Source organism: Helianthus annuus, chromosome 3 (genome assembly GCF_002127325.2).
Source record: "Helianthus annuus cultivar XRQ/B chromosome 3, HanXRQr2.0-SUNRISE, whole genome shotgun sequence".
Classification (NCBI taxonomy): Eukaryota; Viridiplantae; Streptophyta; class Magnoliopsida; order Asterales; family Asteraceae; genus Helianthus; species Helianthus annuus.
In genome coordinates this window covers 32,320,752-32,344,779 of record NC_035435.2, presented here as the reverse complement: position 1 = coordinate 32,344,779, position 24,028 = coordinate 32,320,752, and the positions used below count along the sequence as shown (strand labels likewise).

Sequence of the window (24,028 nt, the reverse complement as noted above, 5' to 3'; positions counted from 1 at the left end):
ATGTAGCATGTTATAAAGAATATCTACCGACCTTGAACTCGTTATATAATTGATCCCAAAAAGCAAGTCGTGCTGATAACGTGTTGTGAAACAACGACCTACTAACCTAATAGTAAACAATAAGAAAAGAGATGTATGGAGAAAGAGACTAGTATTTCATTGATAGATATTATGTTTACAATAAGATACAATGAATATATATAGAAGAGTAAGTCTTGGAAAACAAGTAAACCTATATTAGGAGTTGATAACCATGTAATATATAATATTTATAACAGCTATAATTTTATTATTCTAAAGTATGTTATCTTAAATGAGATGATCATGAAAGATACAATGAATATATATAGAAGAGTAAGTCTTGGAAAACAAGTAAACCTATATTAGGAGTTGATAACCATATAATATATAATATTTATAACAACTATAATTTTATTATTCTAAAGTCTGTTATCTTAAATGAGATGATCATGAAAGTAAAGTTGGTAAACTTTATTCGAGGAATATTGTTTGTTTGTTTGTTATTTATAAATAAGTACCGATAAGAAAATTCGTTTGGAGTAGATTATATACATTGTTTTGTATGGTTTGATTAAATTATTGATATGGTCTCTCGGGTCAATTATTTATACATATTCATCTTTGTATTATATTATTGGAGTAAAATGCACGGATAGTCCCTGTGGTTTGGCAAAATAACACATATAGTCCTCAACTTCTGGAAATTACACCGTTGCTCCCTGTGGTTTGATAGTTCGTTACTCGGATAGTCCCTAGAGTGGATGATGGTTAGTTTTCTCCATTAAGTGGATGTGAAATGACAAATTTACCCTTCATCCTCTCCACTTTATAAAAACAAAACAACCCCACCCAACCCCACCTTTCTCTTTGTTTACCTGCACTTGAGCCCTCTTAACTTCACCATTACTTTATGGCCGGAAATCCTAATCATCTTCTGTGAATGGATAATACCCTTTTGACAGGTGCGGTTTTAATTTATTAATCCTAACGCCGTTAAATCGCTTCCGGAAAAGTAAGTTAGATCTCCAAATTCCAACTGTTTTCACCTTTAAAACATGTTGATACTGATCTAATTTTTTTTTTTTTTTTTGTGTTAAGGTATGAGATGTTGAATAAATTCTTTCATAGCTTAACATCCTCTGTTAGATTGCTTCTATTGAAAGAATCTATGTCAACGGTTACGAATATTAGCCGTCAGGTTCAGAGCTTAACGGAGAGGTATACTGAATGAATGATTTGTTACATTCTGTTGTTGATGTATATTGAATAAACTGAATGATAGTTGGTTTTATGTTCATATTTTGTAGGAGTTTTGGTTATAATCATTTAGGTTAGCTTAAGTTTATTATGCCAGAGGCAATTGAGATCAAGATGATCCTTATTCGCGATGATCGGACGAATTGTATGAAGCCAGATCTTCATATCACTTTGAATTTCGTTATAGTTGAAAACGACGAAAATATGAGTTCTGATGGCGCTTAGTTCAAAACAAGTTCCAATCGAAGACGTAGAAACAGATAAGAAAGAATCCAGTGTGTTAACTTCTGAACCTCAAGTTCACCATAGCTCCAACAGAGAGAAAGGGTGGGTGGGGGGGGGGAGTTGGGACGGGGTTGTTTTGTTTTTATAGAGTGGAGAAGATGAAGGGTAAATTTGTCATTTCACATCCACTTAACGGAGAAAACTAACCGTCATCCACTCCAGGGACTATCCGAATAACAAACTGTCAAACCACAGGGAGCACCGGTGTAATTTCCAAAAGTTTGGGACTATATGTGTTATTTTGCAAAACCACAGGGACTATCCGTGCGTTTTACTCTATTTTATTGCTTTCAATTACATTCTCTCACTCTAGTAGGACAATCAAACAACTTTTACTAATTTATTTCTTATTTTCTAGTGAAAGATTAAATGATTGTATTAGTGAAAGATTAAATGATTGTTACATCATTATACCTTTAATTACACACATGTATTAACAAGTTAACATACAAAAACACCAGCACTTGTTCCAAAAAAAAAAAAAAAAAGCAACAAATATCTCGACTCCCTCTCCTCTTTGGCAAGCCATAATCGTGGCCCTTGTCCCGCTATCACAAATGTCCCCTTTTTATGTTTCGGACAACAGGTTCTCAAATACGTATAAACCTACACACAAAACATAGTCGTCGTTATGACACATGATCACCACCTCTCTCCACCACTACCAATAATTCCATTTACCACTTTATCTCTACATTCCTCATATACATAAACTTGTTAAAGCTTCAATTGGGTTCTGACGTTTTGTAAACATCGATCAATACCTTGGATCATCTTATCTACAAGTAACACATTTAGCCATCTCCATTTTTCTTCTCCAAATCTGTTGTGACATCCATATTATGTAATTAAAAAAACGGTCTCAAAATTTTCAAGATACACAACAAAAAGAAGACCTTTAAAAGGATTTACTTTGATCTTATATGGTATTTTACCTGAAAGCATATAAATTAGCAAACTTAAAAGAGAGAGTGAATTAAAATTGTGTACCTGTGCTTTAGAGGCGGAGTCACGTTGAGTCTCCGAGTTTTAAAAAGCGCTCTCTATCTTCACTTGCGTCCCACTCCCCCACCAATACTCTCTATGGTGAAATTGTGAATCTATGGTGAAATATAGTGTAATTTTGGGTATTAAAGGGAGGGAGGGAGAGAGAGAACCAAACCCTAGGGAGGCCATATTTATTTATTGGTGAAAAGAGCATTTGGTTCCTCAAACAATATGTCTCGTTAGTCACTTCACGGAGTATACTAACGGCAGTTGGCCTCAGAGACTCACAGTGACGAGTTTTGGAAAACCTAAGGAATCAACCATTCATTATTTGGAATCAGAGACTCAAGTTGTCATTGACAACTTACCAAAGAGACTCAAATTGCATTTTACTCTAGTATAAATATGATTATTTTTATCTTATCAACACAAAACATATTATATCGTTTTAAGGGACATGATTATGTGTGTTTTATCTCACTGTTATATGAGTGAGTTGTATTTCATGATACAAATTTATCAGTTTCTGTCTTACACTTGAATTTTCGTTCAAATTATTCAAATGTCTAAAACGTCAACTTCTTTGTGTATTGGAGAGATGGTCTAAAGTTTGTATTTAGAAAGAAGAGTTAAATGTCATTTTAGTCCCTGTAGTTTGGGTTGTTTTGTCAATTTAGTCCAAAGTTTCATTTTTTCCTTGTGGGTCCAAAAAGATTTCATCACTGCCATTTTAGTCCTCTGGGTTAACTTCATCCATTTTTTTGTTAACGAGAAGGAAAATTCGGTCATTATATATGTAATTCTGTGAACTAAAGGGCAATTCGGCCATATAAAATGATTGAATTGCCTTTCTCGTTAATAGAAATAAGGGATAAAGTTAACCCAGTGGACTAAAATGTGAACGGTGAAACCTTTCTGGACCCACAAGAGAAAAATGAAACCTTTGGAACAAACCGGCAAAATGACTCAAACCACAGAGACTAAAATGGCATTTAACTCTAGAAAGAATAATAAACTGAGGGCATTGTGTATTTATATATTGTATATGCGTATTAAGTGTGTAAAATGATAATTTCAAGTGACAAGCTGTTCATTTGATTTTATGTATTGTATTAGTTACTTTGTTCAATACTGTTGTATGTGTCTTCAAGATTTGAACAAGAAAAAGTGTATTTCCCAACCTTTTACACATATATTCGGCATAAGACCACTCGTAGTGGGGCGTTTTTTTTTTAATTACAAAAAAACGCCGGAAAACGCCCAACGCACCATTACATGGGGCGTTATTTTGTATTTTTTTTGAAAAAAAAAGTTCACCTGCGTTTTATTTAAAACGCTCAACAAATATTGTTTCCTTTTGCATGTGACCAATCAATGGTGAGCATGGTCTGACAACCCCACTTTTGCATGTGAATATGTGTTTGACCAGCCAATAGGTTATTGTTTCTTTTTTTTTTTATAATTGGAAGGGGCATTATTAGGTATTATTCCCACTACACTATTTTCGTAATAACGCCCATGCTGACTGGGATGACATGTGTCGAATAATGCCCCATGGTGGGGGCATTATTTTTCTCTACCACTACGCATGGTCTAACAATAGTAAAATATATTGAGCCAACAAATCGTATCAGAGCTAAGAAAGAAGATGCATATATCTGAAGCGAGAAAAAAAATGTAGAAAGACTTATAGGATTATATCAAGTGTATGTGTTTATTTTAGTAATACCTAAGTGAAACAACTAGTATCGGAGCTAAGATAGAAGAACCGTATATATGAAGCTAGAAAAAAATATATAGAAGCCTTATAGGATTATATCAAGTGTATGTGTTTATTTTAGTAATTCCTAAGTATTTTGTATTCGTAATTAGTTTTTATCAACAAAAAGTGGGAGATTTTTGGTTCAAACACATATGTAGGTTGGACAATAAAAAGTTGTATGTTGGTGAATACACTAATTTAGTGGTGTGCCAAGTTTGTAGAAGTTGGTTGTATATTGGTTAGTTCAACAAATGTCATTAAGAAATAGTTTTGGAAACATTCACACTAATCAGAAGTTCAACAAGAATAATTTAAAACGTTTGTCACGCAAACCTCATGACCAGTTCAATGAAGCTTCTTTAAATATAAGTCATGCTGACCCTTTACGTTAGCTAAATGAAAGCTCTTGTAAATGTTACAATGTTGCACTAACCAGGTGTTGGTCGATCTAATGTAATATCTTATATGCGGACTACTACAAAGTTTAAACAGTTCAGTTATTATCGAATATTAGATCGAAGAATATAATCCGAGTCCTAAAAAGGGTTATATATAAGCAGTTCCAAGTTTTACAACTAAAACAAGGAAGTCTTGTGAATCAAAAATCAAAAATCAAAAATCAAATACATATCCATATTTATAAGGTTTTAAAAACCTTTTAAGGGACTCTGATGAATTTGTCGTATTCGATTTTAAAATCTCATTAATACCTATAAGAAAAGATTTGATTAACATTAACATAACATGAAATAACAACTTGTTGGTTCCTATAAAAGTAGATATCTTTACCTATAAAGAATTATTTAAATAAAAAAGGTTCTAGATTGGGTATGGTTCAAGATAAGAAGACGATGAACCTACCCAAACTTTAAATACTCGTCGGTCTCTGAAAGAAACAGTTTCAACCTTAAAAATGGGATAAATTTGAAGCATTCACATTTGGATGTCAGACATCTGGTTTAAATTATGCAAGTATATTAGTTTACTAAACACCTTGGGAGGGGAAAATCTTATAAACGACAGGAATAAAATAAAGAAATTTGTTGTTTAAAAAAAACACTTCAAACATTTGAGTTTTATGCTTTATCTTCACTTCCAAAGTTTATTAATTTTTTTATTTATGTACTATCTCACATATGGTGAGTGTAATTACAAAACACTAAATAGTTTATAGAGTTAAATGCGATTTTAATTCCTGTGCTTTGTTCTATTTTGACAGTTTAGTACAAAAGTTTTATTTTTCACCTGTGGGTACAAAAAAAGTTTTGCCATTGTCATTTTAGTCCACTGGGTTAACTTCATGCATTTTTTCTGTTAGCGATACGACAACTCGGTCATTTTATATGTAATTCTGTTAACTAGAAGAGCAATTCGGCCATATAAAATGACCGAATTGCCCTTCTCGTTAACAAAATAAATGGATGAAGTTAAGCCAGTGGACTTAAATGGCAACGGTAAAACGTTTTTGAACACACAAGTGAAAACTGATTAAACTGGCAAAAGGGTCTCAACCTCAAGGACTAAAAGGATATTTAACTCTAGTTTATATTACGCTAGGTCTTTTTTTAATCTCGTTATAAATGAATGCTTTTGTAATGAACCATTGAACCTGACCATATACACATGCATCATTTATCTTGTTATAATTTAATGTTTTTGTAATGTAATGAACTTGATCATATATACACGGGCATCATAAAATATTATGAAACTAGATTATGTTTCGACGTGGATCCGCAAATTTAATAAAATTTGATGCATGTAATTAAAAAAGGCCGGAGCCTGTAAATCGAGTTTGGACCTTGGAGAGAGAGACTGAGGACTTAAATTTGTAAAAGAGAAAACCGTTAGGCTTGCTGTAGAGATGGGAGGGCCCCTCTGCGACCACCCTCCGGTGTGAGAATAAGTATTTGATAGAGAGAGAAAGTAAGACGAAGGTTCAAAGAAAAATCGTACATTGCTTGTACTTGGATGGATATTTATACTAGTCAACTGAGATGACGTCATCCGTCTTGGACGCACTTGTTTGGAGGTCCGGTCCCAGCATGCTGAGGTATGGAAGTCTTCAGAATGTTCGGTGTAAAAGATTCGGTCCGTCCCTTGTGATAAGGCTCGGACTCGGATATGTATCTTCAAATCCCCCAGTTTATCAAGTGCTGGCGAGGACTTGATAAAATGTTAAGCTAAGTTCTTTGGACGGATGACATGGCGATGTGATTGTGGAGCTGACATGGCGTGGGTGAGGTAAATGTTTTGACCGTCAGTCATCGACTATAGTTAACAATGGCTACTATAATGGTGTGTGGGGAGGACCTCCGCACATAGGCCGGTGATTTCGAGTAGCACATGATTAATAAAAAAAATCTGATATATGTTAATCTTTTTAAATAGAGAAAAATGCCTGGATAGTCTCTGTGGTTTGCTCCATTTTCACCATTAGTCCCTAACTTTCTAAAATTACAAGTATAGTCCTCAACTTTTGTAATTTCGTTCCCGAATAGTCCCTGGCGTGGATGTGGGTTAGTTTTTTGTGTTAAGTGTGTGTGAAATGACCTAAATACCCTTACTATAAAAAAACCAATAACATATACATATAAATTATTAAGTGGGGCTCACTTCATCACCCTCACCTTCACCATGTTTTTTTTTATTTGTTAACCCTAAAACCCACACTCGTTGCACACTTCAGGCTGCCACCACACCCCTCCACCGATCCGACGAATCATTTTCCGACCGACACCACACACCACCGCACCCGCTGCACACTTCAATCACCCAAAAATTAATCAACTACATTTAAACCCTATCCCTTTGTTCTCCGCCCAAAACCGTCACTGACTGTTATTTGGCAACAAATTAATCAGCATCTAATCGACTAACTGAATTCTATTCAATCCTCACATCTTCAGACCCTTCTCAAATTCCATTAACCATAGCCCTTCTCAACCTCACCCCTCTATGTACACCTAGAACTCTGATAAAATCAAAAACCTGCAAAAATTGCATTTATCTTCAAATTAGTTACAGAGGTCCAAGCCCAAACCAAGATCGTTCAACCTTGAACACTGCGTTTTCAGTTATGCTATGTGACGCGATCCATGTCGGTCTCAAACGACTCCGTATCAATCAAAGACACATTTGAATAATTATAAAGCAATAGCTTGTCAGATATCAGATCTTGCGTTATGTTTGCCATATTATTCACAAAGCTCCACCAGAAGACGATGAAGTGTGAGAAGGGCGATAGAAAGACGACGAAGTGCGGGCTGGCCATTCAGCGTGTGATTCTGGTCGATCGGAAGTGGTTGGTTGGTGGTTCGACATGGTGGAGGTGGTTGGTTGATTGTTTAGGATCAGGTTTCCCAGTGGTGGTTGGTCGTTGATTTTAGTTGATTGTTTAGGATCAGGTTTCCCAATGGTGGTTGGTCGTTGATTTTAGTTGAATGTTTAGGATCAGGTTTTCTTGTGGTTCGATAGAGTGTTTGTTGGAGACGCCGATTACTGGAGGTGGAGGGTGGTGGTCATTGATCAGTGGTGGTGGTGTGTGTTTCAGTGTTTGATATTGTGAAGAAAGCTGGAGAAAAGGTGGTAGGGTGGGTAAAAGATGGGTCAAGTTTCTTTTTACATTAGATAAATAATTACATATTTATAATTTTTTAATAGTAGGTGTATTTAGGTCACTTCACACCCACTTAACATCAAAAATTAACCCATCTAAGCCAGGGACTATCCGGGAACGAAATTGCAAAATTTGGGGACTATAGGTGTAATTTTAGAAAGTTAGTGCCTGAAGATAAAAATAGAGCAAACCACATGGATTATCCGGACATTTTTCTCTTTTAAATAGTAACCGCATACCAATTCCAATATAGACCACTAGGTTATAAACCCGTGTATTACACGGGTTGAATAAATAAATTTTATATACTAAATAATAAAATAATTTAGTGAGCCGAAGATCTATTTCCCCTCTTATTTTACTCTCTTTCAGATTATATACCTATGGGGCACGTAGTTGAATCAATGAAATATTAAATAGTTAGTAATAAGAAAATAAAATAAAAGAAATAGTTAACAAATGAAATATTAAAGTATATAAAGTATACTTGTTCTCTCTAAATATTGATTTAACCAGGTTTATAACCCAGGTTGAAACTCTAGATATATAATAAAACTAATTAAGTTATATCTTCATCAAACAAAAAAATATATATATATTTCAAACTCTGTGGTTTTACATTATTTTCAAAAGTTATTTTAATAACTTATTATAAAAAAACACAAATTAACCTTATTAGTTATTACTAAGGATGTTCACAATTCGATTTAAAACCGTGAAACCGATCAAAATGGTCATCAGTTTCATTTCACGGTCGGGTTTATTATTAACTTTCGATTTATGTATTAGGTTCACTAATATATTACTTTCGGATTCAAATTTAAAATTTTAATTAAAAAAAATCAATAATATCTTATTACAAAAACCGTTTGTAGTTACTAACTATATTTATTTTTTTCAACCCGTGTAACACACGGGGTTCTAACATAGTTAATATTATAAATGAGAAGTATGCATTAAATTTAAAATAAATAATAATTATCTATAGTTAAGTTGAAAAGATTAAACAAAATAATATTTAGTAGGAGAGTTATCTATAATTAATTTGAAGAGATTAAACTAAATAATATTTTAATTAAAAGAGATTAAACTAAAATAACAATTATCTATAAGAGAAAGCCTAATATGATGACAAGTGTCCCTAATATGGTTTCTTTTATTATATAGTATAGATTTACAAATCATTTTTTATGGTTTAAAATTTAGCCTATTTAACATTAGGTTTATTGGGCACAATACTAAGACCACCCGTAGTGAGGCGTGATTTTTAAAAAAAATTGAAAAAAAAAAACGCCCTAAAACGCTCCCCTCCATTACACTAGGCGTTATTTAAAAAAAAAATCTGAAATTTGAGTTTGGCGTTATTATTAAAACGCTGCATACCTCCATTTCATTATTGCATGTAACCTATGGGGGATGAAGTTGGTTTGACCAGTCAATGATCATTTAGTTTGTTTGTTTGTTTGTTTTTTTTTTTTTTGTTTAATGATTGGAAGGGGCAATATTTAGGTATTATTCTCACTACGTCATTTTTGTAATAACGTTCCATGCTGACTGGACTGTCACGTGTCAAATAATGTCCCATGATTAGGGCATTATTTTTCTTAACCACTACACATTGTATAATGAATTTTTAAAGATGCCAGTGATAATTAATACAAAACATTAACTAAAATAAGTAATGAAAATAAATAAGACCGACTATTTGAGTGACAGGATTACACAGAATAAAATAACAAACAATAAAAGTTTAACATATTCTACCAAGAAGAAAGAAACGTGGCGTGTCGGGGTAAAATGAGAGTCAAATTCACGCAACTTGTTAGATTTTTTTTATTCCACATTCCACATTCCACATTTTATATGTTATCTACTTTTGTGTATACTAACCCAAACGTTCTTTTTTTTTTTGTTTTCATACTAATTTTGACTAGTATTTATTAATATACTAATCCAAAACGTTCCTTTTTTTTTGTTTTCATACTAATTTTGACTAGTATTTATTAATATAATTATTTATTATCTAAACTATAATACAGAGAACTGAGAATAATAATAATAATAATAATAATAATAATAATAATAATAATAATAATAATAATAATAATAATAATAATAATAATAACAACAACAACAAAATGTACAATCATCGTCTTTTTTTTTTCGTTTGATTTTAGGTTTACCATGAACCATGTATATGCAAAATAGTTAGAAACAAATAAATTTCCCAACCCTAACCCTTTATTTTTGAAGAATTTCTTCATCTACACCTTTAAAAACTATATATCCAAATGAAATATTAATATCATATTTATACCCTCTTTTAAAAATTAAATTGTTGAATTTACATATATTATCCACTTTTAAATTATACTCAGATATATCTTTTTTTTTTCTTTTTTCTTTGTTTTCCTCAAATTCATACATATAAATGAGAATCACTCCTCATCTAAAGACGTATTCAAAAGTTCTTCAATCAGTATATACGAGAACTATTAAAAAATCAATCCTCACATCAACTTATTGGCTAAGATTTAACACTAATAATTAATCATATAATAATAAGATACTCTTCTATATCATCTGTCTGTTCACAAATATACCAACACAATTTCTCTCTCTCTCTCTTTTTTTAAACCCTAATTGAACAGATTTTTTTATGATTATTTCAATTCCATTAAAACAGAAAGGATTACAAACTAATAGCGGGTAGATCAATGGCGGATCTAGAAAATCCGCCAAGCGGTAACGCTTTATAAAAAAGCGGTAACGAAATCGAAAAAACGTCAAATTTTCCAAAATTTACACTAATTTTACACTACCGCCGGAGCGCCAAGCGGTAGCGGACGCTCCCCCTTACAATGAAGTAGATCCGCCCCTGAGGTAGATGGGCATCAAGCTGCGATGCTACCCCCTTCTAAATAGCAAACCATACCCTGCTCTCAAGATAAATTGACCTCTTCATATTGTATGACATACATTTCTTTGAGCTACGCTCAAAAACATCGGTTCCTCAAATACAACTTCGAAAATTGTTTCCCAACCCTTATAACTCACTTGTTTAGTATTATATTCAAAACCATTATTCCCATTTCATATCTCAATTATTCAAGAGTGTGCCTATTGGCACACCAAACCCTAGCAAAATTAGGGTTTATCTACGCTGCGTATTGGTCACTACGCAGCGTATAGGGTTTACCTTATACGCTGCGTATTGGTCAATACGCAGCGTAGATAGACCATAGATCTCAGTGCCCTGATAACCAATCATTGCACAGAAAACAAGGTTCCTATACGCTGCGTATTGGTCAATACGCAGCGTATATAAAACTGATATTTGGGGTCATTTTGGTAGGTTTGAAGTGTCAAATTTTTGCCAGGTTTGTATACGCTGCGTATAGGTCAATACGCAGCGTATACAAACCTGGCAAAAATTTGTAACTTCAAACTTACCAAAATGACCCCAGATTTGCAGCTGTTTCATATACGCTGCGTAGCGGGTAACAATTACTTAACCATACTTCTTTTCCGTTTCTTGTACCCAATTCTTCAAATTAGTTAGAGACATGAAACGCTAAAAAAAAGTTACGTTAATGAATCGGTCATTTTATGAAACTCATACTTCAGGGACTAATATGGTCATTATTGAAACTATTTTAACTGAATGTTTTAGCCAGGTTAACTTTCATATAAAGATTTCTTCTTTAAACACTAACTCCGTTAGCATACTTAACTGAACAATTCAGGGACCGTTTCTGTCAATTTTTGAAACTTCAGGGACCATTTCTGTCAATTTTTGAAACTTCAGGGACCATTTTTGTCAATTTTTGAAACATCAGGGACCATTTTTGTAAATTTATGAAACTTCAGGGACCGCTTTTGTCAATTTATGAAACTTCAAGGACCATTTGTGTAAAAATTGAAACTTCAGGGACCAAAGTGTAAATATATCTAAAATCTGTATAAAAGGGGGTCTTCTTTAAAGAACCGGCCCTTGCATGGATCGAACTCGTGACCTATCGTTTAGAACTGCAACGCCTTAACCAGTTTATCCTCCGTCTCGGAGCTGTTAGATTATGAAACTTAATACTTATATGTAGTAGTTATCATATACGTTGCGTATTGAGCTATACGCAGCGTATATGAACACTTATATAGGCTGCGTATAGGTCAATACGCTGCGTATATGAACACTTATATACGCTGCGTATTGACCTGTACGCAGCGTATATAACCTTCTGAATTTTAATTGCACACAGAACCTGTTATATTCCAGAACCTGTTAAATAACCTGTTATATTCTAGAACTTTATCGATACAACAGAACATGTTATATAACCTGCCATAATTTTATATGTACACCACAATATAAAAGTTTGTGCATACATAACAAAATGATATATACAAGAGTTTGATATATACAATAAAAGTTTGTGCATACATAACAAAAGTAAAAAATACTACTACTGCTGCTGCTCCTGCTGCTGCTCCTACTGCTGCTGCTGATGCTGATCCCATTCCGCATCCGTAATGAAGGGTAGTGGAGGTAACCCGTCATGCTATCGCTGCTGCTGCAGCGCCGCAGCCACCCACTCCAGCAGATAATTGTTTCTTTCAGATAACCGAAGCAACCGCTGATATGATGGGTCAGCACCGGGCCAAACATGGCGTGGGAACTGAGGCGCCCCTGGTGGTCCACGCGGCGGTGGTGGTTGCGGAATGACGACGGCCGGCTCATACGGCTCCGGCGCCTCCGGATCGCGCGGGGGATAATACGAAGGGAACTCCGCCGGCCACTGTTGAAGCTGATATTGCGTGCCGTCCTTGTTCTTAAACCGCTTCCCGTCTGGGAAGTCTTTGGTAACGTGCATTCCAGATATAACGTTCTTCCCCATCCGCTTCGACTGTGCCGGCGGGCCTACATTGTCGCGGTTAGTCTCCGGATGATAGCCCAACGAAAGGGCTATCCTAGTCACGTAGGCTCCGCCGAATAACTGTCCGCGCTCCTGTCGATGATGCGCGGAGGCGAAGTATTGCGCCAACCCGTAGGCGAGAGCGCACGACCTCTTGTATAAGAGGCAATATAAGAAAAATAAATCACCACTGGTGCACCACTCCCGGCTTTTGTTTCGAGCAGTGATCGAAGTGGAAATCATTTTGTGTAAATACCTGCACAAAAGGAAACCAGTCAGTTTCAACGCTCGTTAGGGACCTACGCGCCTAACGGTTCGACTTCGACTAAACAATAAAAAAATATATATTTTAACGACGGACTTAGTTTCGACGCTCGTTTATGTGTGTAAAATGCAACATATAAATTACATCAAATGAGGCATAAAACTAACCCTTTTTAAGTACTAATGTTGGAAAAAGAGTGTTTTTGTCTTCCTTTTGTATTTTCAGGATTAAATGAGCTCAAATTCACAAAAGAAGCAAAAAGACAGCTAATTCTAACATAAATACAAGAAAAGGAACAAAAGTAGACTGCCCGAACCCTCAACGGCATCCTCCCAAGCAAAGAAGAGAAAACAGAAGCCTGAACACGCCCCGTGCTCAGCCAGCACGGGGCCGTGCCCAAGAAGCAGCAGAAAAGACAAACCTGTAGAAGCTTCTATTGCCCACCACGGGGCCGTGTCCAGTGAGCACGGGGGCGTGGCGAAAGTACAGCAGGCGCATTAATTGTAATTGCGAATTACAATTAATGAAGAGAGAGTGTGTCAGACGGGCACGGGGGCGTGTCCAGCGGACACGGGGCCGTGCCCAGCCTTCTATTCAGCCTATAAATAGGAGTGCTTGGTTTCATTCCAACTCATCCCTTGGCACACCACCTCTCTCACACTTCATCCACCACCCACCACCACCATAACACCATCATCCACCACCATCATCCATTGTCCATCGTAGAGTGTGTGTGAGTCGTCTCGGGATCCAAGATTGATCGTAAGAGTTCTTGACAATCAAGGCCATGTTTGCCTAAGTCTCTTACATCACTTGGTGAAGACAAGTGTTTAGTATAATACTTTTTATTTTTAATCTTTTGCACTTTTTATTTGGTTTTGTATTAATGACTTTAATAACTAGTTGCTTATGTTGAAGGTGATCTTTCCTTATTGTTTGTCCGTGGTGTCTTGGCATTATTTTACTGTCTATATAAAATAAAAGATTTTCACCATTCATATCTCCACGGTCTATATGGAGGTATGTTGGCTACCTGGTCGGGGGTTAAGCGAACGGTTTGGTAAGGGTCTTGCCCTTGTTCAGCGTTTAGAGGTCCTGCAAGGGACCTGGGTCAAATTTAGTAGGATCTCCTTCAATGCCCATAGGTATTGGATGGCGGGGATCCAAACTCTTTGACCCCCTCATAAGTTAACTACTATTAATACTATAACCCGACTATTTAGGACTGTATCCCTGCTGACTCAGACTACTTAGCCGAGGGTAACGTCACCGCCAAAAGCGGGGCCTACCACAATTTGCATTAATAACTTAATTCATTATCTTCCAATAATCCAACCCTTTAGGATTGTATCCTTGCTGACTCAAACTACTGGGTTGAGGGTAACGTCGCCTTCAAAAGAGGGGCCTACTACAATAACTAAGATAATCTCTTAAACAAGTGCAAAAGTGCGAAAATAATCAAAGGTTATACTAATACACGAGTCGGATCCAAGTGATTCATCTTGTCTATCTGTTTTTATTTTATTTTTATTTTTCAGCATTTAGTTAGTTTTTATTTTCTTAGTTTAAAAACCTTTTCTAACTTTTTGATTTGATTAGACGTTGAGCATAAACCGGTACTAAAAGCTCTTGTGTCCTTGGACGACCTCGGTATCTTACCAACACTATACTACGTCCACGATGGGTGCACTTGCCCATATGTGTGTTTAGTGTTAGTGAATCTCGTGTTTTATAAATTTAAAACTTGGCTAAAGGTGTAAAAAGGGCTTAATTATACATTAAAAATATATTACACTACACGCACATCAAGTTTTTGGCGCCGTTGCCGGGGACACAAGGATTTTAAGAAAGTTAGGAATCAACGGCCTAATCATATTTTTATTTTTCTTTTAAATTTTTAGGATTTTTCATAATTTTTCAGCTTCTGCAGAGCTCAGCACGGGCCGTGCCCGCTGAACACGCCCCCGTGCTCAATCATTGGAACTGGCAATCCTGTTTTAAGTCAGACAGTAAGCTAAACACGGGGCCGTGCTCACTCAACACGCCCCCGTGCCCAAGATTCTCTTACTGAAAACAGAACCGTTAGATCCCGGCGGTTGGTAATTTCTGACATAAACATGAGTGGTAGTAATTCTTTTTTACTTTCGGCACTCTTATGGTATGTGGTGTCAATTATGTGGAGGCGAACATGAAGAATTAAAATGTTACTTTCTAAATTATAGGCCCCACTATATAGACCCACCAATTCCTTGTAACCTTAAGAGGGGCAAAAGTAAAAATAAGCACTATCTCTCCCTCGAATGCGCCCAGCCAGATATTCTAGGGGAAATGCTCCTTGACGAGTTATTTCAACTAGAAGAACTAATTCTAAATTGGTCAAAAGAACTTAGGAAGGATTTTATTGATCCGCCCCAAGACGATGACCATGAAGAAATGTTGGATCCGCATTCCGACAACCTCGTTGCTCCCGAAAATACCTTCATACCTAGAAAAGACTTGGATGATAGTCGTCCATGTGCCGATTGTGCCGTGAAGGACTCTCCATCGACTTCGTTCAGTGCATACATGGACCTGAGCGATTCGGCATACACCTTCTTTAACGAGAGCCCGGGAAAGGGTTGGACTTGTCCACCTAGAATGAAAATAGGAATTACCCTCACCGACAACCTCTTGCGTTCTCGCCTTAGTATAGGAAAATTAAGGTATCTTAGGCACTTTGGGGTTGTTCCAACAAATCAAGAGCCACCCGATACAGGTAAGCTCCTTAAAAACTAGATAACTTCATAAAATGATCCCTCGACACGGGGTCGTGTCCAGCCAACACGCCCCCGTGTTCACCAAAAGATTCCCTTCTGATCAGTACGTCAGAATACGGACAAACTATGTCAGAATTTCACCTGCACACGGGGCCGTGTCCAACGGACACGGGGCCGTGTCCAGGATGCTGTCGTTTTCTATAAATGCAGCCAAGAATTCTGCACATTTGGACCAACTTGGGACAGAGATTTGAAGGAATCTTCTCTCAAACCATCCTAGGTAAGTCTAAAAGAAGGTTCCAACAACCCATCTTGTCCTTTCCTCTTCTAGCCATTTCCTTCTTTTTCATCTTTCTCCAAGAACTATCATTAAAAGTTTGAATTCTTCAAACTTTGTGGTAGGAAACAATGGGTTTTGATCAAGGAATCTTGGTAAAAACATGTTATGTAACATTGTTTTAAGTTATTAATGTTTAAAAAGCCTACACAAGTTCAGAAAATAACTTAAAACTTCAAGTTTCCTTGCTTCAAAATTTTGCAGAAAGATGAACACGGGGCCGTGTCCAGATACTGTTTCATCAAATAAACTATTTTTCGGTTTATTTTTCGTAGAATGTCGAGTGAAAACAGCGAAACATCATCCGTTCATTCATCAAACAGCAGAAGAGGAAGGAGGCCCTCCGTTAAAGCTACACTTGTGCACTATGTGATAGCATTAAGGGAAGCTCTCGACGAAATGACGTCAGTAGAGGAGGTCCTAATTGACCGTATTAACGATCTTACGGTGGGGCTCGAAAGCAGCTTCCAAGAAATTAACCTCTTGCACCAGAGGTTAAATATTCTTGTAGCTCCCCCGATGGAACCAGTCCTTCCACAACAGGATTGGAACTTGGCACTCGGGGTTAACAACCCTACCGGGTGGGAAGACTTCCCAGCGGAACCTCCCATGGAACACCAACAAGAGATTCCAGCGGAAATCGAAACTCCTCAAACTAATGCAAATGAGCCCTCTTTTCTCCTTCCAAGGGAGGTGGAGGAGTGGCTCGCCGACATGTGAAGAGGGCCACACCCGGAAGAAGGAGTTTTAAAAGCCTTATCTAACCAAGATTAGTAGCTTCTTGGAAATTTTGCTAATTAAAATAAAACATAGGGCTAGAACTCCATGGTTTAATATTTATTTTCATATTTAGTTTTATGTAATGTCTCTCTATGTTTGCAATGAAATGATGGTTTCTAAAGTTTGATGGTTTATAATAAATAAAACACACTCACGGTGGTAAAGGATGAAAAAGGGAACGAGAAAAATGGCCCCATGCACAAAGAACGAAGCAACCCGACACAAATCTCCATTACAGAAGGCTCAACACGGGCCGTGCTCAACCAACACGGCCCCGTGCTGAGCCACCTGCAGAAAAACGCCCAGTTCAGGTAACTGGACACGGGCCGTGTTCACCAAACACGCCCCCGTGTCCAGGCTTCTGTCTCATTTCTTTAATTTTTGTTACTGGCACCTGAACACAGGGCCGTGTCCGGTCCCCACGGGGCCGTGTCCAGACTACCAGTAACATAAATCTTTGCTTTTTAACACCACATTACACATCCAATCAACCTAAAAATTTATTTTTGGGACACATTGAGGACAATGTGTAATTTAAGTGTGGGGGGAAGCTAACACCTTGAAATTTTGCAAGTCCTAACAACAAGCCTTACACAAATCTCTATTGGAATCGCTAAACACCCCAAATTTTTTCAAAAATTTTCATTTTTTTTACTTGTCTAAAGTTTAAGTTAGAAATCCTAAGATTAATAAGGTTATATTTTTATAAATTTTACAACCGAGAGCGTCGTGATAACAAGAACCAACATAAGAAAATTATGAAACGGCATAACAAGTCTAGTTAAAATTTGATTATATATACTTGATCACATTAAAAACCCATTCCCACAAAAGTGAGTTTTGAGCCTTTATTGAGCATACAATTTACATCCTTAGACTAAATGCTCATTTTTCGTTTCTTGTGTGAATAGCCGCTTGGTTCTTACAACTCTAGAACTTGCCACGACGATTCATTCCCGGTCCTTACCAACTTAAACCCAAGTAAGTAAATGATGGAGGCATTAGGACTAACCATTTTTCTTTCTACACCATTATTTTTCATTTTTTTTACCACCTACCCAAAATCCCCCTAGTTAACCCCTTTGAGCCTAAACCTTTCGTTTCTTTACCCTAAACCCTTTTTACCCACCAAAAACCCTTTTTATTTTTACCCTTTATTTTAGTAACAAGATCGGTTTTTTCGCAAGCTTGTTCTTTTGTGTGACATTAAAAAAAAAAATTTTGATGAAGTTAAAAACAAACAAAGCTATGCAAACAAAAGCTTGTTTGGAGAAATACTTCAAAATAAAAAGTCACTAAAAACAAAGTGTTTTACGAAAACCGACGCTTTTTACGCTTTTCGCCCTTTTACTAACCACTAACCCAACCACCCACCTTTAGCCTAAGCCTAACCCTTCACCCAAAAAGTCCTCTTGATATTTACAAAGGTATAAAGTTAAAAAGGAGGAGGATTGATTGCTTAGCAAGCCTATGGTAGGCGTAAGTTCCATGCCGCTCTCGAGTGATTCACTAAAAAATACACCTTCGGCCAAGTGTTGAGTGATTTCTCCCGTGAGGTATGTGAACTTGTATATAAATGAAATTTTAAAAAGGCATGTGATGCCCAAATAAGTAATTTATCTTATGAAACGTTCTAAATAAATAATAACGAATAGGATTGTAAATAAATAAAAATAAAACCCAAAAAGATCTTGGATTCCCGACACTCTATGACAAGCCAAAAACCTTCTCTTCTACCCATTCCATTTGGGAGTGTAAGCCACATTTAAAGAGTTTTGCTTGAGGACAAGCAAAAGTTCAAGTGTGGGGGTATTTGATGTGTGTAAAATGCAACATATAAATTACATCAAATGAGACATAAAACTAACCCTTTTTAAGTACTAATGTTGGAAAAAGAGTGTTTTTGTCTTCCTTTTGTATTTTCAGGATTAAATGAGCTCAAATTCACAAAAGAAGCAAAAAGACAGCTAATTCTAACATAAATACAAGAAAAGGAACAAAAGTAGACTGCCCGAACCCTCAACGGCATCCTCCCAAGCAAAGAAGAGAAAACAGAAGCCTGAACACGCCCCGTGCTCAGCCAGCACGGGGCCGTGCCCAAGAAGCAGCAGAAAAGACAAACCTGTAGAAGCTTCTATTGCCCACCACGGGGCCGTGTCCAGTGAGCATGGGGGCGTGGCGAAAGTACAGCAGGCGCATTAATTGTAATTGCGAATTACAATTAATGAAGAGAGAGAGTGTCAGACGGGCACGGGGGCGTGTCCAGCGGACACGGGGCCGTGCCCAGCCTTCTGTTCAGCCTATAAATAGGAGTGCTTGGTTTCATTCCAACTCATCCCTTGGCACACCACCTCTCTCACACTTCATCCACCACCCACCACCACCATAACACCATCATCCACCACCATCATCCATTGTCCATCGTAGAGTGTGTGTGAGTCGTCTCGGGATCCAAGATTGATCGTAAGAGTTCTTGACAATCAAGGCCATGTTTGCCTAAGTCTCTTACATCACTTGGTGAAGACAAGTGTTTAGTATAATACTTTTTATTTTTAATCTTTTGCACTTTTTATTTGGTTTTGTATTAATGACATTAATAACTAGTTGCTTATGTTGAAGGTGATCTTTCCTTATTGTTTGTCCGTGGCGTCTTGGCATTATTTTACTGTCTATATAAAATAAAAGATTTTCACCATTCATATCTCCACGGTCTATATGGAGGTATGTTGGCTACCTGGTCGGGGGTTAAGGGAACGGTTTGGTAAGGGTCTTGCCCTTGTTCAGCGTTTAGAGGTCCTGCAAGGGACCTGGGTCAAATTTAGTAGGATCTCCTTCAATGCCCATAGGTATTGGATGGCGGGGACCCAAACTCTTTGACCCCCTCATAAGTTAACTACTATTAATACTATAACCCGGCTATTTTGGACTGTATCCCTGCTGACTCAGACTACTTAGCCGAGGGTAACGTCACCACCAAAAGCGGGGCCTACCACAATTTGCATTAATAACTTAATTCATTATCTTCCAATAATCCAACCCTTTAGGATTGTATCCTTGCTGACTCAAACTACTGGGTTGAGGGTAACGTCGCCTTCAAAAGAGGGGCCTACTACAATAACTAAGATAATCTCTTAAACAAGTGCAAAAGTGCGAAAATAATCAAAGGTTATACTAATACACGAGTCGGATCCAAGTGATTCATCTTGTCTATCTGTTTTTATTTTATTTTTATTTTTCAGCATTTAGTTAGTTTTTATTTTTTTAGTTTAAAAACCTTTTCTAACTTTTTGATGTGATTAGACGTTGAGGATAAACCGGTACTAAAAGCTCTTGTGTCCTTGGACGACCTCGGTATCTTACCAACACTATACTACGTCCACGATGGGTACACTTGCCCATATGTGTGTTTAGTGTTAGTGAATATCGTGTTTTATAAATTTAAAACTTGGCTAAAGGTGTAAAAAGGGCTTAATTATACATTAAAAATATATTACACTACACGCACATCACTCGTTAGGCCCGTACGTGTGACAACCCGTATTTTAGAACCGTCTCTTGTATTACGTGTTAACCTGTATGAACTCTATGTGATTATTTGATATGTTGATGTTAACGAATAAATGCTCCATGTTATGTGAATGTATGTGGATATGTATACTTGTCACGCAAGCCTTTAGGGCCGCACACTCCATCTCTTGTTACATCCCTTTCTCGGCCCACTCTATACCACTCGAGACCAAGAGGGCAACCCAAGTAAGGGTTCGGCCCACTCACTCCTTGTACGCATACATGAACCTTAGGGGGTTTAGTTTCTCTCATAACTTGCAAAATACAAACACACACAAACCCTAGGAGCTCTTTCCCTCTCTCGTGAAGCCGACGACAACCTCCCAACTCTCGAAGATCCTTGTGTTCGGATCATCCTCGTTACACACTCTAATCCGGTTAGTGTTTATGGTTGGTTGCTTTATACATGATGTTGTGATTATTATTACATGCTCTACATGATAAAAGTGTTATGAATTGTTAATGTTGATGTGCTTGAAATCGGCTCATGTATGTATAAATCGGATAGTGTTTGTATAACTCGAACGGATTGAAAAACATGATTATAGAATTGATGTACACATAAACTAGGGTGCATGCTAGTTTAGAATCGGTTGGTTCAAGGATCCGATTGTATGTTTCGTATGATGATTTGGTTGATGGTTATTGCTTAGATCATGATTAGGATTGATAAATGATTATGATTTGCTGTTTTGATTCGTTTGAAACTGTTGATTGATCTGATTATGAAACTGCCTAAACTGTTAGCAATTGTTACGGAAATCATGAGCTACAATTAAGGAAATCTGTTACACATGCTTAGTCTCGACACAGATTTACAAGTCGAGAACTCCTAGTCTCGACTCGAGACCACAACGCCGACACATACAGCACAACCCGAGACCACGGTTGCGGGTCCGGTTGCGACTCGAGACCGTGTAGTCTCGACTAGTACATGATGACCCGAGACCTCCTTGTTGCGACTCGAGACCATGAGGCCAGCACAACTCGAGACCACACTGTCTCGACTCGAGATCTCTAGTCTCGACTCGAGACCATGTACACATGCACACCGTGTTGGACTTTGCACACTGTTACGAGCCCAACCATTTGGGCCGCATACTTGGACTTGTTTACGTGACTGTTATTGATCTGCCATGATTATACGTGTATGCTATGGTCACTACTTGTGTACAATACGTGTAGAACATACGTGCACTACTTGAATATGAACCTGACTTGTATGGTAACCATGGTAGGACGTGGTTGACCACCCTATAGCTTCATTGACTTTCTGTGTATCTGCCGAGCAAACCAAGGTGAGTTCACACAGCCAAGGCATGGGGTTCCCAGGGTGGGAATGGGTTTGGATTATTTACTTGTACTTACCTAGCTTATGGAACTTAGTTATATGGTCCTCGGGTGAGGAAGGGTTATTGATAAGATACGGCTAGACTAGTGATACTTATAGAACTGATCTTCGCACACACGCCGGGGTTGGCTGCGATAATATGATTAATCTTCGCACACATGCCTGGGATAGCTGCGAACCATACACTAAACTTCGCACACACGCCGGGTGGCTGCGATACAAATATACCTAGTCTAGAATACTTGGGAAACTTTCCTTAATCTTCGCATATATGCCTAGCGGGCCGCGACACGAACTAATACGATACATGACTTAATGAACGAACACAAGGCTTACTATACTATTACAATTACTGAACTATTAACTGTGAACTCGCTCAACTAGTTGTTGATTCTCTGCTGCATGCCTTGCAGGGCCTTAGGTACATATGGAGCTTGCACAGGGAGGAGCAGGTCCTTGTGGGACATGGATCGTGGATGCCATGTTAAAACATTTAAACATTCGAACTTATGCTATACATTGGGTTTTCATACTTATGCTTCCGCTACACTTTGAAGCAATAATTATGTTTTGAACACCTATCGTATTGAATGATTGGTTTGCGTTTACTTTTACTTGATATCAATTACATGTTCAATATGATTGGTGGCTTGATCCTGGTCATGTCACGCCTCCAAGCGGTGGTACTCCGCGGGTGGATTTAGGGGGTGTGACAGATTGGTATCAGAGCCATTGGTTATAGAGAACTTGGTTTTAATATGGAAAAAAAAACGTTTTTATTAAAACCAAACTATAACCAGAACAGTGCTCTCAACGATCCACAACGACGCTTCGCTCCACGTGCAAGACTCAACATCCTAGGTAATATGGTTTATGTTTATATTGCCTACTTGCTAGATTACATAGAACTTTGCTCGTAGTATGCTTAGATACACATGACCCTATTACATGAGAATACCTATGTGCTTACACTCTTCTGTCATCGCACTACTCGCGAACCATTCTCACTTATGCTACTTTTACTATGAAGATCATGTCTGGACGCGTTAACATGACTCAAGCCCAGTTGACAGCTCTCATTAACGAACAAGTTGCTGCGGCACTTGCAGCCGCACAAGCAGGAGGTATATCCCTGTCACACCCCGATTTCCACGTGTCTCACCGGTGGGCCCGGTGGGGGATTACCGTGACGATGTTGGCAACAATATAGTCAAACCACACAATTATATAATGCACAGCGGAAGCTTAAAGATAAATATATAAACTTCAACCTCTGGTTGTAATATCAAATGTATTACAGAAGTTGAATATATCCACAGTGGATCAAAAAGTAATAAATATTGTTCATTCAGATGCAGCATCGAGTTTGCGAGACTATGTACGATGCTTAGGACGCCTATACCAGCCCATTACGTATAGTACCTGCATTTAATCTTTTTGGGGAAAATACGTCAGTTTACACTGGTAAATACATTCAACTGACACATTTGAAAATGTTTATTTAAAATTGATTTGAATGCACAAGGCACAAACTCTTTTATAACTTGGGAAAATTATAATAAAATCTTGTGAACGTTTTACATGTTCTTTTATGCGTTCAGTAGCCCGGGTCGTGCCGGGTTAAAGATTTATAGACACACCACATTGCGTAAAACCGTAGTATAAAAACCAACGGCTACGTCTTTTAATTTAATGTCGACAATATATACCGGGTGTACGCCTACACCGGGATGTCGATGGTCGTGGCCATTTCGTAAAATGATGCCAAGGATATCTGGGACAACGGTCATTAAACCCCCCAAAGGCTTATAAGCAACAAAACTGTTTAAATGAGCCGATCATATTATTTAATTAACCACCTAAGCGATGGAAGAATATAATGCTCAATCAAGCGGTATTAATATACCGTAACCCAAGCCCATATAGGGGAAATAAGTTAAAGTATTTACCTTTGCAAGTATATTTCCTTAATTTGGATTAAATCACCGATAGCTTTTACTGGGGCTCCTAATCTGGAACGAAGGTTTTAATTAACCTCTTAGAATCCTAACGAGTCGTTATAATGGCCGTAGCCTAGACTGGTTGGTTCCGATATATATAGATATGGTTTAATCGCGCGAAAAGGCGA

The 24,028-nt window shown here is 37.4% G+C and overlaps 1 long non-coding RNA gene across 1 annotated transcript; it reads left to right on the top strand.

Moving 5' to 3' along the window:
* Positions 1 to 706: 706 nt before the first annotated feature.
* Positions 707 to 1,594, top strand: LOC110928065. Its single transcript, XR_002586109.2, has 3 exons — positions 707 to 1,033; positions 1,120 to 1,239; positions 1,329 to 1,594. It is a non-coding gene; the product is annotated as an uncharacterized LOC110928065 (long non-coding RNA).
* The last annotated feature ends 22,434 nt before the right edge of the window (positions 1,595 to 24,028 follow it).